The sequence below is a fragment of the Haemorhous mexicanus genome, chromosome 3 (assembly GCF_027477595.1).
Source record: "Haemorhous mexicanus isolate bHaeMex1 chromosome 3, bHaeMex1.pri, whole genome shotgun sequence".
NCBI classification, from domain to species: Eukaryota; Metazoa; Chordata; class Aves; order Passeriformes; family Fringillidae; genus Haemorhous; species Haemorhous mexicanus.
In genome coordinates this window covers 38745444-38758298 of record NC_082343.1, presented here as the reverse complement: position 1 = coordinate 38758298, position 12855 = coordinate 38745444, and the positions used below count along the sequence as shown (strand labels likewise).

Below are 12855 nucleotides of genomic sequence, written 5' to 3'. Positions count from 1 at the left end.
CTCTAAAACCCACTGCGGCTGCAGAGCCTCTAGGGTGGCAAAGCCTTTGCACCCTAGTCCTGCTGCCGTGGGAAATCCCAGCCCTGCTTGCAACCAGGTAGTGAGGAGTCTGCAGGCAGCATCATCTGGCACCAGGAGAGCTGAGCTATCAAGGTAAGGGCAGGGTGCAGGCAGGCAGGTGACCAGAGTAAGCACTGCTCCTGCCGTGCCTTGTTCTGCCAGGCACCAAGGAGAGGGTCTGGTTCCAGCCTCCTCTGCTGAGCCAAAGTCTTGTCCCCCGTTTCGGCAGCTCGGCAGTCCTGCTCAAGGTCACCCTGCAACCGGGAGCCCGTGCTGAGCTCTGGGGCCATTACGCACTGAGGGACCCCAACCAGGGTCCGGAGCTTTCTAGTCCGAGAGCTGCAAGGAGGGTTCGGAGCCCGACCCCGGCACAGGGGGGGGAGTGAAAGCGGGGAGCAGCGGCGGAGGGGCTGCCTGCCGGCACCCTGCCCTCCTTCCCAAGGCAAAAGGACAGCACGGCTATGCCCCTCTCCCAGGGCAGTAGGGCCAGCCGTCTGTTCCAGGAGGAGGGGAGACACTGGCGAAAAGCCAGAGCACTGGACATTCCTGTGCCGGAGCTGCGATAGCGGGGCGACCCCAGCAGCCTCCCGCTCTCAGGTGCGGCCGATGCAGCTGAGGGGGTCGCCGGGTCAAAGCGGGGTGCGAGGGGTGGAGGCAGCGGGCTGCAGTCCGGCGGCCGCGGGGCCGAGGGCTGTCCCAGCCCGCCCGCGCGGTGCCCTTGGCGCGGCGGGGAGCGCTAGGACCCGGTCTGCCGCGGCCGGCAGTGCTGGCACCGGGCGCTGCGGGACCGGACCGTGCCCTGCAGGCGGCGGCGCCGCGGGAAGGAGCCGGCAGCCCCCGAGGAAACGTGTAAGCGACGCTGCGGTGCCCCGGCTGCCTCGGGTGCGGGTGGGTGCTGGGGCGGAGCGGGGCCCCCGGCAGCGGCGGCGGCAGCGCGCGGGAGAGCCCTGGCAGCCGTGCCGCGGCCGTGCGGAGCCGCCGGGGCTGCGGGGCCGGCCGGCTGTCCGACCGGGGCTCCGACCCTGGCGCCCTCGGCCCCGCTCCTGTCAGGGCTGGGTGCTGCTGCCTTCCCTTCCCGTCCCTCTACAGGACCGCCGCGGGGCCAGGGAGCCTGTCCCTCGCAGTACCACGGGGCAGGAAACTCTTCTCCTTTCGCCACACCCCGAAACAACCAGCTGGGGACGGTGTTTGGTTATCCTGCCCGTGGGGATGTCACCCGACCACTGGCACGGCCACCACTTACTGGCCCCGTCACCTTCCTGTGTCAGACCAAGCTCTCTCTGAGTGCTGGCTCCCTCCCTGCCCCGCCAGTCACATGTTCCTATATGGCCTCGGGGGTGCCTGCACCACAGGGGACCCCTCCAGGGAGCCCTTCCCGTTCTTGGGGTTCCTGGGGCTGTGCCACCGCTCACCTCCCTGCCAGAACAACTTCGACAACCCCATTCGCCTCTTGCTGGCCCTTTGTCCCAGTAACTGGGCACTCTCCCATGACCCTTTCTATTTGTAGGCTGACCGCTGGGAGCTTGCCCTGCCCCCTTGCAGCATTCCCCATGCAGGTCCTTTCTCCCCAGGCACCATTCCCTGGCTGGCCTCGGTGTGATTTGGCCCAGGGCAGAGGTCCCGGCTGCATTCTGAGCTCAAGGCATGGCACAAGGCTTGCTTGCAGGAGCCTGACCTCGCGTGCAGGCAGAAAAGAGGTGAAGGGACAGGCAGAGCAGGGTTTGTAGCATGGTCCTTGACTCAAATCAGTCCAAATCAGTGGTGCCTCTCAAGGTCAGGGCACTGCTCTGCTGGCCCTGTAAAGGTCTTAGTGCAAGAGGCTGGTAAACAGGGTCCTCACTGCTGCTTTTTGTCCTTATCCCTTCCGTGCCCTGGTGCTGTCCTGGGAAGGGAGTGAGCAGGCGCTGTAGGGGCTGAAATGGATCAGAAAATGTAGGGAGTGAGGGAAGCTGGCACAGCTGGCTGGTAGGAGATAGTGAAATTTATTAATGGTCCTCAGGCTTGTGCAGGGAAGGTGATGGAGGATGTGGTGGAGAAGCACCAGCTGTGCTGCCCTGTTTTCTGCACAGACATATAAGAAGTCCTGCCATTCCCTGCCAGGAAATGCCCAGAGCATCCCTGAAGGCAAGCTGGGTGTCACTGGGACCAGCAGGATGGGAGAGACCAGGCAGCAGTAGCAGAGAAGCCTGTCCTCCATCAGAGCAGGCAATCCTGCCCTGAGCTACTGCCAGTAACAAGACCCTCCAGGGCTCTCCAGAAAGCTAGGGGGTTGTGAAGCTCTTTTACTTCTTGAGAAGCCTGCTTTTTTGCAGGGAACCCAGCACCTCTATGACTGCAGATGCAAAGCAGGGCCAACAGCAGCACTGCTGGGAACTGCACAGCAGCTCAGCTCTGCTGTGAAGCTTCCCAACTTTACCATCCCAGGACACAGCATTAGCAAAAGTCAGAAGAGACTTTCCCACCTGCTTGCATCCTCTGGAGATGGAAGATCCTGTGTGGAGAGTGGAGAAAGGCAGGGGGTTGGTGATGTCTGCAGCTCCTCCCCAGAAGAGGGATCTTTGTGAGAAGCCAGCCACCCCTATTGTCCAGGCTGACTTTTGTCATCTGGCTTGCCAGAAAAGAGATTTACTGGGTCTGGGCAGCAGTGTTAGAAGAGGAGGCTGTTTCCCTGGTGACTGAGTCCCTATCAGCTGAGTGTGGGTGTACAGAATAAAGCCTGAGGCCCCGAGTCTCTGGGAGGGTAGTGCCAGGAGCCCCTCTTGTCCCTGAGGCACTGGGTCCCTGGCACAAAGCTGCTCCAGCATGTGTCATAGCCCAGGAAAAAGGAGAGAGGCAGGCAAGCTGCCTTTTGAGAAGTTACCTCTGCTGAGGAGGTGCACTTCAAGCCTTTTCCCATCCCATCCCTATGGAACTTGGGGTTCTCAGCAGGGGACCAGCCAGAACTCCTTCCTCTGTGGCCTGGAGCTGAGCAGCAAGCACAGCCCTGCAGGACAGCTACCGTTCTCAGGGTGACTGTCACGTCCTCATGTGATCCATCCTGAGCCTGAAATCTGCTTCCTAACACCATCCCTGCCCTTCTGCACAGTGTGTTACCTATAGACAAACTCTGCTTCTTTAAACCACCTTCAAACAAAAATCTCCTGCTTCTGCCCTCGGACTTCCCTGCTTACTTCCAGATTTCCCGGCTCCCACTCATCCCCAGTCCCTCCATGGGTTAGCACAGTGCACACAACAAGCCCACACTTCGGGGTGCCCTGTCCCACTTTGTGCATTTGGCTCCCCGTGCCGTTTATTCCCCCATCTCCCTGCTGCCACTCATTGCCTCTTCATCCTCATGCAGGATGAGGATGCTCACCCTAGTGCTCAGGGCCGTGCCTGCCCTGCCCGAGGGGTGACTTGGGATGCCTCCCCACCGTGGAATGCCAGACCCTCTCCCATCAGCCACCAGCTCGCCGCTGCTGCGCTCCCCCACGCTGCTTCCCCACGCTGGCTCCCGCATTCCATGGAGCCTCTTAAGCCCGCGCCCGGCTAATTCCTTCCCCGTGCGCCCCCCGTGCGCCCCCCGTGCTCCCCCCGTGCGCCCCCCGTGCGCTCCCCGTGCGCTCCCCGTGCGCTCCCCGTGCGCTCCCCGTGCGCTCCCCGTGCGCTCCCCGTGCGCTCCCCGTGCGCTCCCCGTGCTCCCGGAGCGCCCTCCCGGTCACGCCGCGGCTGCCGCCAGGGGGCAGCGCCGGCCCGCGCCCGCCGATGAGTATGGGGTGCTCAGCGCCGAGCCGGGGCTGTCCCCGGAGCCCCTCGGGATGGGACAGGTCTGCAGAGGGGGTGGGAAGGGGCCAGACGCCAGTGCCTCCCCCAGGGACAGGCAAACTCTGCCGCACTCCCCCCAGCCCCTCGTGTGAGGGGGGCAGGACCCCCCGAGGGTTCCCTCCTCCCTGGTCCGTGCTAGAGCATCTTCTGCCCACCGGTGGAGACTCAGCTTTGCAGAGGGGCTGGGGGGGGGGGAGGGCAGTCCCAGTGGTATCCTGGCAGCTGGACTGCTGGTCATGGGTTTGGCTTGCCCTTCTTTTGATGTCCCATGTTTGTGCTCCACTGGGTGGCCTGGGGGCCTCGTTTAAGCTGGGAACCCGCGGAAGCATGACTAGCAAGGAGAAGAAATGATGAACGGCTGGTACTGTTGGAAGCTGTGGGAAAGGGCCCTCCTGGAGACCTCCCTGGGGGATGTTTAGGAGCATTCAGCCGCAGCTCCGCTGCTGATTCGCCCAAAGGGGAAAGCATGACTGGATGGACTTAGTCTCCAGACAGGATTTAGTCAGCCCTGCCAGACATTTGCACAGAGCGGAATTCCTCCACGCCAGCCAGCAAATGTCGGGCCAGGCACAGACCAGGGTCGGCACGGCTGTGAGAGCTCCTGGACCTGTGTTTGGAGCACTCGTCTCTGCAGGTGGCTGCGTGCCACGGTCCTCGTGGTGCCACGGAGTGACCACAGAGACTGCCCAGGGAGCAGGCTGGCTGGGAGAACAGGTAGGCACCTGGGCCCTGCCCTGCCACACAGGGTGGGCAGTCTCTGGCTGCAGCAGCATTCCCAGAGAGCTGGAGCATGGCTCTGTCTGCTGCCACCAAGGTACCTCAGGGAGGCTGATGGGAAGCCACCGGCTTCAAGCTATCCTCCAGAGCTGGCATTCACCCATCCTACAGAAAGCCACCTTGTGCCTTTTAGATGGTTCTCAGAGACCCTGGGAGTCACTTGGTACCTGGATCCACTGGGCTGTGGAAGGACTTTGTCAAAGGGGAAGCGGGTCCACACAGCAGCTGCCACCTCTCTTCCTCTCACCAGGTTCCCTGGTTCCCAGCAGCACAGAGCTCCCCTGTGGTGTTTTACAAGTGTGGCTGAGTGCCAGCCACTTCTTTCTTAATGGCTGTGCTCCGTCGTGGGAGACTGGTGCTGCCAGTTAAGGAGGAGGATATGCCCCCGGCACTGCTTCAATGGGCCAGATGACCTTGGCTATAGAGTGGCTCCCTCTGCCAGAACCAGCTCCATCCTCAGCCAAGGAGACCTGGAGTGACACCATGACAGGGTGCTTGGAGTGGTCTGTGCCCTGAATGCCACAGGGTGTTCCTGCCTGCCGCTGATCCAGGGGTTAACCCTGTTTCCTCTGCTACAAGTGGGAGCCTGAACTGTGTGTCTTGGATTTATCTAAGTCTCAGTTTGGGCCCTAGCAGGTGGAGACTGCCTGCAGTGAGGTAACATTTCACCCTTGGCCCGTGGCAGCACAGCTGTCACTCAGTAACTAGCACCCAGCAGCTCAGCTGCTAATTGGTACCATTAGTCAGTATTTACTCCCTTAATGCTTGTAGGAGAAAGCAAATGGGCAGCTGGAGCTCAGGGGAGGGCAGCAGCAGTGCAGGGAGGGAGGCAGAGGGATAGGGATGGGGATGGAGGGATTGCTCTTGGAAGGATTGTGCCCAGGAGATGGTGAGGATGGGAGACCCTCAGAAGTGATTTGGGCAGAGGGGCTTGTGTCCCCCTGCCTGACAGCAGGGAGAGATCCTGTGTCCCAAAGATGCTGCTGTTCCACTCGGGCAGGCTGCCCCCACCTCCAGCAGCCTGAGAGGGGGCTGGAGCTTGATTGGACCCCACTGTCCATGCCAGGTCCCAGGAGGCCTGTGGGCACCATGGGCCCCTTGCTGAGCTGTGTCCAATAAGTGGACAATGGGATTTGTTTCTGCTTGCCCAGCTGGAAAACACCCATGGCCCTGCCACTGGGCTGGAGGCCCTTCCTTGTCATGTCTCCAGACCATTTGCTCACCAGGGCTGTGAGTGCTTCAGGTGTCACCGCATTGCACCTCAGTGCTACCAGTGAAGGGCGATGCTTAGCATGGGGAGGTGGCAGGGGCAGCAAGGGCCTCTGTCTCCCCTGCCTTTCCTTGCAGGGTTTCACCCAGGGCTGCTCTGCTGCTGGCAGTGAGGTCCTGCTGCCCTCAGGCCACTAGTGAAGAAGTCACAGGCAGCTGCCTGACTTCATCCCTGCAGGTCGAGTGGTGCAAGGAGCAGAGGGACGACAGGATGCTGGAGGTCTGCGTGGCTCCCTGCAAGCAGTGATGTGCCAGCTGGATCTCTGTGCCACGAGCAGAGTTCAGGAGGGTATCGCAGCCCACTCCTTCCCCAGCTCATCCCAGCAAGGCTCAGGCCAACAGGTGAGCATGACCTCTGTCCTACCACCTCAACCCAAAATACAGGGCAGGGCACCAAGAGCCCAAAGATCATCGTCAGGAGTCCTGCAAGCAATGACTGGAGACCTCCCACCCCAAAAAGAGTCTGCCAGCAGCTCTTCAGCCAGGATCCTGCTCCAGAGTCAGCCAGGACCAGCAAGGGAATAGCAAAACTAAAACAATCAGTCCCTGAGCAATCAGTTCACTGACCTCAGCAACAGGCTGAGATGCTTTGTAGGCTATCAAAGCACCTATGATCACTGCAGTCTTGTTATAACTGGATTCCCAGGAGCCTGTAATAGGTTTTTTTTGCCCTCATTAGCTAATAGATTAATAACCTGCTGGCAATTGACAAAGGTTCAGCATCTTCTATGTTTCCCTTCAGGTGACTGATTAAAATGCCCCTTTTCCCCCTTTTCCTGTACAGCTGCCTTGTCACACATGCAGGCAATTGGATACAGCTGCTAATCTGTTTGCCATTCCACTCCTGCCTGCCTGCTCTGCCATCTAGACATACTGGCTCTCTGTTTCTCTGCTCTGTGGCACCAAGGGCCAGCACAGTGGCTCTGTGAGCTGACCTGCCCATGCCTTCCTCTGGAATGGGGCAGGCAGCATCCAGTGGAGGGAAACGCAGTCAGTGTGGGTCATGCTCACAAAGGAGAAGGGTGTTTTTGCAATAGAAAGGGGAGCTGGATGGCATGCAGCCCCCTGGCCTCAGCTCTGCTTCTTTCTCACATGCTGCGGACTGATGGCCTTGCTGTGCCTCAGTTTACCCTGTCCCTAGCACAGGCACAACAGGGAAAGAGACATCTCACTGCAGAGGAGGGCTAGTGGGTTAATTAATGTATGGTTGCAAAGTGCTTGCAAATCTCCAAGGAAAAGGGTGGATGTGGGTGCCAAGTGTGAAGGATTCTGGAAACATTAAGTGCCTGCAAATACTGCCTAGCTCCTCAGGCCCTAAAACTCTGATATTGCCCAAGAGGCACTAAAAATATTCCTTTAGCTCCTATGATGCAATATCCACTGCCTGGAATAAATTTCCCTTTTTGCTCTTGCTCTCCAAACCAGCTGTTTGTTTGTTTTCCCCTTTTTGGATTTCACAGCTTTAGTTAAAGCAGGGGATTGCTACAAGGGAGGAGGGGGAAAAAAAAGCAGCTTTTGTGAAAGGTTTGGCAGCAAGCGTCACTGAAGGGAAAGCACTTTGCCTGTTTGTTCTGCCTGTCACAAACTAGCAGTGAGCAGAGCATACAAACTGGGCTCCAGGTGATGGCATCGCAATGCCTGCAGTGCATGTTTGAGTTTTCAGAAAGAAAACTCAAAGGGCTGGGCAGCTACAGCCCCACAAGCATGTCCGTGGGACTCCCAGCCTTATGTAAGGGAGAGGCTTTGCTGGCTGCCTTCCTCCCTTGCTTTATCCCTTTGCTCTGGGGAGCGCAGCAATCTGCCAACAGCAGCAGCGTGTTCTGGCACTGAGCTTCTGCTTTGGGGATGGAGAGGGTGGGAACACAGCAAGCCCCCAGGCCCCACTCGAGGCTGCCTTTTCTCCTTGCCACAATTACACAGGGGAGAAACACCCAGCTCTGAGTCATACAGTGGTGGGCCCAGTACCAGTGCTGGGTAAAGCACAGCTGTTTCCAGCTCAGAGCTGAGACTCTTTTCGTAGCTGTTTGCTGTTTCTAGGAGGTTTGTTATTGTACACACAGAGGTGAAGATGATAACATGAGAGTCACTAGGGAGCAGAGGGTTCTTCAAATGCAACACCTTTGCCAAGATGAAGCAAGGCTGCTTGGCCCTGCAGCAAGAGCTCATGTTTGTGGGGCAATAAATGAGTTGTTACTGGCTGTGCAATTTGTTGCCTTCCCATGTCCCATAAAGGAGGTGTCACCCCTCTAAAAATGCACGCTGCTATTGACATTACACGACCCAAGGACTTGCACCGCTCTTGGGAGCTGCCGAGCTCCCTGAGGGGCTAAAGTGCCTCTACAGAGAAGAGAACTTTGAGCTAAATGTCTCCTGCCCTGCAGCAGCCGGGGCTGGATTTTAAAGGACACTCACTCTCTCCCAGACTTAGCCTGCTTCACCCCACAGTGTCTTGCTCACTCCAGGTCTTCTGCCTGCACAAGAGAAGACATTGTTGGGCCCTGTCCTGCAAGCTGGGTGGGGGCACAGGTCTGTGCAGGGCAGCAGCCAGCAGCCGGTGCTGCGCTTAGGAGCTGGAAGCCGCCCCTGTCCGTGCCTCTCCTGGGGTGGGTCTGTCTCCTGGCCTCCTGTCTGCCTGCGGTCACCAGCGGCTGGGACGCTGCTCAGTGCTAATGGATTTCATCCTCCATCTCCAGTGAGAGGCGTCTCTATGGAGAGATGTTTGATTCCGGTGATTGGGGAGTGGCTGTGCAGACAGGACCAGAGCCACAAATTAGAGAACATTTAATCCTGTGCTTTGGTGCTGGTAAGTGCTACGCGCCCTGCTGCTGAAAGCCTGGGGTGAGGCAGCGGCTACACCCGCCCTGTCCTGAAGGAGAAACTTCCTGGAATATCCACTCAAAGGTAAATTTTGTGGTGTTTCTCCTCCTGATGGGGTCTGAAGTTATAATAGTTGAGGCTGAGAGCCTAGTCCTGGCTTCTGGAAGCACAAGTGTCAGTTTGGCTGGGCAGTGCCAGTCTGGACCCTGGGCTCAAGTTCCTGGGGGAATTGGTTCTCACAGCTTTTAGTCTGTGCTAAAGTTGGAGCTTATTTAGAAAAACAAAACTGTAGAGATGCTCAAATGTTAGGTCACGCTGCTGAGCAGCAAATGTGGATATCACAAGGAGAAACACGGTGCGTAAGTTGCTGTGGCATCCACGTTCCAGGGACTACTAAGGGGGCCTGTAGGGCTCTGTGGGTGACAAAATGGCACATCTCAAAGCTAGAGAGGAGGTGACATAAGACATCCCAAGCAGGTGACCTTGCTTTTCTGTTTTGTTTGCATTTTGCAGAGAAGAGAAGAGATAGGAGAGGAGAGAAAAGATGAGGCAAGGTGGGGAGAAGAGAGGTCTTGTCTGTGTTGCAGCTTACCCAGAAGACCTTCCAGATCAGAATGGCTTACAGAAAGGGGGCTGAGGAAAGGCAGGCCCAAGGCTTGGATCTGTCATTGCCTGGGAGATACAGCCTGGGAGCTTTAATTGGAGATGAGAGCTTTTAAATTTAATTTCATCTGATATGGATCTTAAATTTAAGGGAAGAGCCTCCTGTTGTACTATCTGGCAGCATTGTCTGCCGCTCTCCTCATGTTGTTAGCGTACCCTACTACCTGCCCCCAGAAGCCCATAACCATGACAAATATCCATGGCCAGTGCAGAGGGAGAGATCCAGCTGTGGAGGCTGCTACTGAGCAGATCAGTGAAGAGGTCTTTTCTTCACTGGGTGAGACTCGCAGTGTCATTGTTGCAGATCAGAAAGCACCGGTAGCTGTCTCAGCCCTGTTACCACTGCATTTTTCTTGGGCTTTGAGGGCTTTTTGCTTATTTGGTAATGTTTTGTAGGTCTGTCTTAAAATACAAGCTTGGTGCTTGGATTTTGCAGGAAGATGTATGTTAGAGATCATCTTGCTGAGAGAGCGTGAGAACAAGAATCTGCCAGAGCTTTTGGGGGTGTTTTAACTTCTGGTTTTAATTTCTAACCCAAAATGATCACCATCTGCAGAGAATTTTCTGAAAGTGTTTATTAATGGAACAAATGTTTTAATAGTCAAAACTGCTTCAGGGACTTTCTGGTGCCACTGCCTGTGCCTGCAAAGCACAGAGAATGGAGAGAGCCAGAAGGGCCCAGTTTTCCTTTAAACACCCAGCTACACAAAAAAATATTTCTGTCACTGTTTAACCACATGTATATAAGGTTAAATTCAGGTGCATTCCCCTCTGCTGGGGGACAAAGTACCTGGGGAATCCTCCACGTTTGCACTTTAGCTGAGCAATATGTTTTGATCCCAGCAGAGTAGATATAAATTCTGAAGAGATAGAGACCTGGAGGCAGCAGCCAGAAGAAACTAATCTTACAGTTTGTGCCTGCCCTTTGGATACTGAATACACATGGTACTCATGGCCTCCAAAGACAGAGGTATTGCTAAGGTGCACAGGGCTCTGCACATTGCCTGCCATCCTGGGTAGCACCACCAGGAATACACAGTGCAAAAAGCTGTCTTCAATCCTCTCTGCGACTTATAGGATCATAAATGGTTTGGGTTGAAAGGGGTCTTAAGGACAACCAAATTCCAATCCCCCTGCCATGAGCAGGGATGACATTCACTAGATCACTAACTCAAGAAAGTTATTATATATGAAAAAAATATATTTTTATACACACACACATATACATGTGTGCAAAGCATCTTCTGAGGCTGATGTTACAGCCCTTGGTGCTGAAAATAAAGTGCCTTTGCATATATATGTGTGTGTGTGTGTGTGTGTGTGTGTGTGTGAGTATAAACACGCATATGTATATTTGTGTGTACATATATATGCAAATCCGTATATATGTAAACATATATATATCACACCCTTATGTGGTGACTGCCAGCAGAGTGCTTTTGTCTGAATTATAATGCAGCATGGGGGACGAGTGAGGAACTAGAGGCCAGTTCACCCTCCATTTAGAGCCATAATTTAATGCATGCCCTCCCTTTAGAGCTGTAATATCTACTAATGCATGGACATTAAGAGAAGCCCGGTGCTGGGTGCGGCTCCGGAGTTAGAGGGCGCTTGCTTTGAGTTCCTTCCCCCGAGGAGCAGGCGGCCGCGGCCCCGGAGGGTTTCCCGCCAATGCGGGGGGTGGGGATGGGTAGGCGCGGAAATGGGGGGAGCCAGGGGCGGGCGGGCCCGGGGAAGGAGCGGCGGCAGAGCGCCGGGCGGCGCGGGGAGCGCGACGCAGGTGGGTTCGCCCCGAGGTGCGCACGGCTGCCCCGGAGTGGGGGCGGCTCCTCTCACCCCTCTTCTCCCGGGGGCGAGGGGGAACGGGGAGCGGGCGGGAAGAGGTTCCCGCCGCCTCTCCCACGCGGGAACCTCGTGGCACTGAAGGCGGAGTTTAGAGCGCGGTTCGGAGGCGGCGGGTTTCCGTCCTCACCGCGGAGAGAAGGAGACGGCAGGCAGCGGTGGGCGCTCGAGTTCGAGGTACTGGCTCAAAGTCGCCGAGCTTTTGGCCACCCCGTCTCCCTCCGAGGCTCCGCGCGGCTTTTCAGAGCTGCCGGATGCGTGGGGAGCCTTCAGAGGGAGCCGGGGGATTCCCCGAGCGCAGGATTCGGCGCCACAGCATGCGGAAAGGCGGCATGCGAGTCGTGGCTTGGGGGACCGGGCGAGGGGTATGTGATGCATAGATGTGCTTTTCGGGAGGGATCCTTCCTTGCTACCTTGCACGGCAACTCCAAATTCCCTCGCGTAGTTACTGCCGCGGGGAGAGCATGTCGTTTTGGGGATGCGAAGCGGAGCGGCCGGCACGTGGCTCTGGGGATGCAGAGCGCAGTGATGCTCTGATACTTGGGATGCAGGACTTCACCGAGGGGATTGTGCCGCGGTCCTCCGGCTGCAGAGGTGCACATCCCTGCCGAGCGGTGCGTGTGCACGGCAGTGTCTGCCAGCCTGCCTCAGCCGTGTGGGACCCGCTGGCAGGTGCGTGGGCAGGGTGCCATGTGCTGCTGTGCGAGAAGTGGGGAAGAGCCCCCTTGGCTGGCAGAAAAACTGCTGGGTCGGGGTTGCCCCACGTCCCGCTCAAGAAAATGCTCCCGGTTGGCTGTGGGATGTTGTGGATGATTTCAATGAGTGTTTCTTTCTATTCCTGAGTAAACCGTCAGCATTAATGGAGAGCGGGTCCAGGCAGAAGTGCCAAGAGCTCGTGTGGAGCCCTTTTGTGCTGTCCTCCTCACCTCTGTAGTTAAATCTGAGGCTCGCACCCCTGCTAGATGCTAATACTGCCAGACCAACACAGTCCCTGCCTGTACTCACCAGCGCTGCCATCTGCCTCTCGGGAATGGGCTGTGGAATTGCAGACTGTGTGGGAAGGCAGCAGCAGCTAAGCCCTTGAGCTATGGGATCGCAGACAAGTAAAGCCTGTGTCCTTGATCCCAGGGCTAGGGGCTGCAGGAGGAATTTGTGCAGCTGTTGGCCACAGCTGGATGTACTTCCCGGCTGCTCTGAAACAGAACACAACCCAATGGCCCCTCAGTTGCCTGTTGTGAGCAGACACAGTTGAAGGACTTCTGTGAGTGCCGACATGGGAAATCCCACTCTCCTTCTGCCCTGCATCCTGGCTTGGTGACATTGTTCCCACTCACCAGCACCTGCAAGCTGCTGGACAGCTTCAGGCTTCCTCAAGCCTGCCTTCTCTACAAAGCTGTCTCAGGATGTGACTGTGTAGGGATGCTTTTCCCTTGGGTTCGCTGGTTGTCTTTGTGCAGTTCATGGGCCATTGATAGTATCAGTCCAGTGCTGACACCACACATATGCCCCCCAAAGCACTCCTGCTCATGCTCTTGTTTTTTGCTCCTGGAAAAGACATGTAGGCTTGCTCTTGGCTCACCAAAAAGCTTCTCAAAGAGCAAAGGTACTTTCTTCTCAGCACCA

General features: G+C 56.9%; 1 protein-coding gene across 4 annotated transcripts in view; it reads left to right on the top strand.

Annotated features, from left to right (window-relative positions):
- The window catches only part of SLC29A1 (solute carrier family 29 member 1 (Augustine blood group)), a 33671-nt gene continuing 20816 nt past the window's right edge, over positions 1 to 12855 (top strand). Inside the window, exons 1-2 of one of the 4 annotated variants that reach the window (XM_059841405.1) lie at positions 1 to 153; positions 6089 to 6252. The gene's annotated coding sequence lies outside the window, so the exon portion shown is untranslated. Of the gene's footprint in view, positions 154 to 6088; positions 6253 to 11096; positions 11171 to 11273; positions 11410 to 11445; positions 11598 to 12855 lie in introns of those variants that run through there. The other 3 variants (XM_059841403.1, XM_059841406.1, XM_059841408.1) reach the window with 3 other exon arrangements.